Source organism: Pteropus alecto, unplaced genomic scaffold, assembly GCF_000325575.1.
Source record: "Pteropus alecto unplaced genomic scaffold, ASM32557v1 scaffold97, whole genome shotgun sequence".
Classification (NCBI taxonomy): Eukaryota; Metazoa; Chordata; class Mammalia; order Chiroptera; family Pteropodidae; genus Pteropus; species Pteropus alecto.
The window spans coordinates 1,259,002-1,263,725 of record NW_006439713.1 but is presented as its reverse complement, the minus strand read 5'-3'; the positions used below and the strand labels follow the sequence as shown (position 1 = coordinate 1,263,725).

Genomic DNA, 4,724 nt, shown 5'->3' with positions numbered 1-4,724 from the left:
CCCCAACGCCTTTGTGTTTCAAAAGTCCCAAGTTCAAGAACCGCGTTCAGGAGTTGTCAGAATAAAACTATTTTGCAATTTAAAAAATTATAAATCATGGAAAGCCACCAACATTTGGACACGGATGAAATAAACTAGGGTAAATCCATATAATAGAACGTCTCATAGCCATTAAAAATGACGCCGAAGACTATTTAATACGGGGAAAATGTTCATGGCCTGTGAGGAAAAAAATTACTTAACTTTGTATGCAGCCTGAACTCAGTTTTATATAAACATTTACCTGCAGTTCTTTAAAAGCTACATTTTAAGCAACAGCAACAAGATTCCGCAGTAAAGATTAATTATAAAATTTTTTTAAAAAACCGGTTCGAATGCAGGTTCACCCCTCGGTTCCCTTGGAAACGAGAGGAGGCAGCGGGAGGCGGGAGCAGGGTTCCCGCAGCCGCACGTGGGGCGTGGCGGGCGAGGCTGCTGGTCCCAGAGCTCGCGATGCGCCGGAGACCACCGGACGTGCCCTCAGGACGTCTGGGGAACTTTCCCCTGACTCATCACTGGCCATCTGTCACCCAGTCTCCGGCTAGCAAAAGGGGATAACGCAACTTCCCTCCGGGTCCCAGGGCGGCGTGAGGAGGAAAAGCCCGGAGCCTGAGCCGGGGGCGGGAGGGAGGGAGGAAACTGGCTTCTCAGGACCCGCCGATGCGTTTGTCACCTCGCCCGCTTTGTCTCCACGCTTCATGCATCCGTGTTGCGCGGCCCGGCCACGCCGTAACTCCCAATGAGGAGGTTGGTCCTGAGCACTTCCCACGCACGTGTGAGTGATGATGTAAACGGGGCCACTGTCACGTGGGGCCGGGGCCGCCATCCCAGAGGAACCGCCCTGCATATCTCATGCCTCAAATCTTTGGGATGTCAGAACAGGAAGAAATAACCTTCGCACTGGGCCTGAGCACCCTTGGGCCCCAAAGGACTGTTTGCAAGGGTAACACGAAAGCAGATATTATGACGACCGGACTAAAAATTAAAAACAGTGTTCAGAATTAGCATCACTGTGTTACGTGACCTGCACCAATGGCAACGCCTCCCTTCTGTGGACGGGACTGTCCCCCTGCCCTTCCTCACAGACACCCCCCAACTTTGTCCCCTGATTAGAACACCATTTGGGCTTCTGCCAGAATTGGTGCTTCTTTAGTAAATCCTTGTCAGTCTATGGCCACGCCACCCTGAACAAGCCGGATCCCGTCTGACCTCAGAAGCTAAGCAGGGTCGGACCTGGTTAGTACCTGGATGGGAGACCACCTAGGACGACCAGGTACTGCAGGTGTAAAAAATGAAAAAAATAAGGGATCGTAAGCTGACAAGGTCCTTGCAATCTGTGAGGTCAACCAAAGGTTGCCTCGCCTAAAAAATATTTTTAAACAAATAAATAAATAAATGCTTGTCGCGACTCAGTTTGACGGCCGCTTTATTCCTCAGTTACAGGTGTCTGTCTCCTCCCCAGGCGAGCGTGGGCCAGCGGGAGGTGTAGAAGATGCGGCGTCTCCCTTCATCGCTGCTTAGCTGCACAAACACGCGTCTCCATGGCACACGGAAAACACAAACACATCCTTCCTCTGTTCATTCCTACGGCTGATGGCTCCCGCGACTGCCACCAGGTCACACACACCCAGAGCCCTGCGCTCAGAAGGGCCCCGCTTGGTAAAGCTCTGCTGTTGACATCTTGACTTTCTTATTATTTTTTGAATGAGAAGCTGCATTTGCATTCTGCGCTGGGCTATGCAAAGCCTGCAGGCAGTCCTGCCTGCCACCCGCTTCAGCCACACAGCGGTTTGGTCGCCAGCTCCGCCAGGCTGAGGTTTGTCTTAAGGAAGTAGCCTTGGAGCAGCAGAAGGAGGAAAGAGCAGAGCGAGCAGGCAGGCAAGGACACAGACCTGGAGCGCGCGGGGGCACCCTCCTCCTCCTCCTCCTCCTGGCATCCTGGAAGGGACAGGGAGCTGCGTCCTACTTTGCAAAAGGCCGAGGGAAAAGCACCTTTCTGTCTCCTGAGACACGGCGGCCACGGTTCTGAAATTCAGCAAGGGGTAAACAGGATCCTGCCACGGTGCTCTCAAAACGCTGAGCATCGTCAGATCCGCCCTCTCCTTCCCCCTCCCCCGTCCCCGTGAGTGGTCTCAAGCTGGGGCCAGCGAATGAAGGCGGAGCAGGGTGGGCATTTGGGGGTCCGCCAAGGCCTGGACATATCCTGGAGGCCCCCTCCCCCAGCCTGGGGCAGCTTGTCCCCACAGCACCGTCCTTTCTGGACGCAGGGTCAGGGAAGACCTCCTCCTGACGGCCACTGCTCTTGTACGCAGCTCATATCCTCAGAGATGTCCTTGAAAGTCACTCTCCGTCGTTCAAATTTGAGCAACAGAAACTGGTAAGTATCTTATTCATTTAGGAAACAATAATTCTACAAGCAAAGACAAACAGGATGTTCATAACAGTTTCTCATGAGTTCCTCACAGACCCACAGATAAAGCACAAACTTGTAAGCGGCTAAAGGCTTAAAATCAAGTCCGATGATCTCAGAGCCAGGGCGCCGCCTGTAATTTACAGGTGAAGAAAGAGAGGACAAACCAGAGAGGTGGAGTAAGTTGCCCAAGATCACACCGCTGGCAGCGGAGCCGGAGCTGGAATCCAGCTCTTCTAGTTCTCGGGCCTGAGGCGGGGCAGAACCAGCTGGGGCGAAAGGGCAGGGTCAGAGCCAGACTCCGAATGAGATCCAGCTGCAGGCCGGGGACCGGCTGGGGTGACCGCAGGCCCATCCTCCGGTCATCGGGACATCCCGGCTCCATGCCCATCAACGTCAGGAGGCAGGAGGGGAGCTGGTCAAGGACGGAAGATGGAACACAGTCTGTATTTGGTCGGAGGCATCAACACCTACCAAGCACATTAGTGTGGAGGTCGTGTCGGTTTTTTCATTTTTAAAAAAGTTTTCTCGAGATACGGTTTACATACCGTACAATTTACGCATCGAAAGTATCCAATTCAGTGGTTTCTCATATATTCTCAGCTGTGCAACCACCACCACGGTCAAATCTAGAACATTCTTCTCCCCTCGGAACGAAACTCTGCACTTTTTTGGCTGGCACCCCCGATCCCACCACGTCCGTCCCCAGGGCTGGGCAGACGCTGACCTACTGTCTGCCCGTACGGGTTTGTATGCTCTGGACAGTTCACGCCAATGAAATCGTACGGTATGTGGCTTTTCGCGTCTGACCCTTTCACTAAGCATCGTGTTCTCGAGGCCGCCGATGCCGGAGCGCGCGTCAGGACTGCCCTTTCCCCGGCTGGATAACAGCGCACCAATGGCCACGCCCCCGTACGGCTGTGTCCCGTGGGCCTGTCCAGTTCCTCCAGGCGCCCGGCAGCACACCCAAGAAGCCTGCCCTCGGCGCTGCCTGAGCGATGCGCACCTCTCTCTCGGACTTTGGGGGTCCCCCTTGTGACTCACTGCGGGGTCTCCTTGGAGGCTCCCTGGACACCTTTCTCTACTCAAGGGCTGTGCTGCGTCACATGACCCAAGCGACAGGCCGGCTGGCCCGTCGGCTTCAGCCCACTGCAGCCCGTCCTCCAGTCTGGGCCTTGCGCCCCACCCGGCAGGGGCCAGAGTGGTGTCCCACGTCCCGGATGAGCTGCCCCCCAAACCCGGAGGGGGGCGCTGACCCAGCACCGTGCTGCTGTCTTCTGCGTGGCAGGGGACCCTTCTCAACTTTGTAGGGACGGTTCACGGTCCCAGTCACTTAAAAAGAGGCAGCACCGTGGCTGCCCCGGAACCTTTGGTGGGGGGCTACCGGGCAGGACAGCGCCCCCGGGCACGGAGGCAGTACACCCCTGGCTCACAGACCTCCAGTCTGCATCCTCGGCCAAACCCTCCCACGCTGTCCCGCCCCGCGGTGGCCGACTGGCCGTCCCAGTGTGCGTCAAAGCTCACGTGCATAAACCCGGTCCACCTGCAGCGTCATCGAGAGATTCTCTTTGTGCTCTGGATTTTTTTTTTTTTTTTTTGGCAATTAAAAAATGTTCAGAAGTAATGCGCGTTTGCTTTTAGAAGCTAAAGCAATCGAGACAGACGTAGAATAAGCGAAGTCCCTGATGACGCGCCTGCTGCCCCCGCTCCCCGAGGTGGCCCATCTGCAGGCAGCGCCCCGACCCCGGTGTGGACAGACGCACAGGTGTGTGTGGACGCAGGGGCGCATTGGGTGTCGTTTCCTCAAAATCTGGACTCACGGTCTACTTGTCATACTGCCGTTTGCTTGTCTCTCATCCACGGCACAGACGCGGCCACGTCAGGGCCCACGCACCCACGCGCTCCCCGTAGCGGGCGCCTCCTGCCGGGTTCTACAGCGCCCTGAAGTGTGAGTGTCCATCCTGCACCTGCCCGGCGGACCTGGCCCTCGCAGTTTCTGGGGGTCCTCCAGGTGACACTCAAGATCTCAAGATTTCCCGACCCGCTCCATCCAACCCTCATGTCGTCGGCACGTGGCAAACATCACAACTGCCAGAGCTGTGTCACGTGCATGTGGATGAGCCAAGAGAGCCTCTTGGTGGCGGAGAATGAGGCTCGTTGGTGAGCCCTGGCCGAAGCCACAGGCCAGCCAGCAGCGTGCGCACCGGGGGGCGCGTGCGTCCAGCGCTAAGGCCCGCTCGCCGAGGGATTGGGGCGGGCGATCCTCTGCCCCTTC

At 56.5% G+C, this 4,724-nt stretch overlaps 1 pseudogene; it reads left to right on the top strand.

The window, feature by feature from the left end:
- The first annotated feature begins 1,205 nt into the window (after positions 1 to 1,205).
- Positions 1,206 to 1,324, top strand: LOC112483822 (annotated as a pseudogene).
- Positions 1,325 to 4,724: the final 3,400 nt, after the last annotated feature.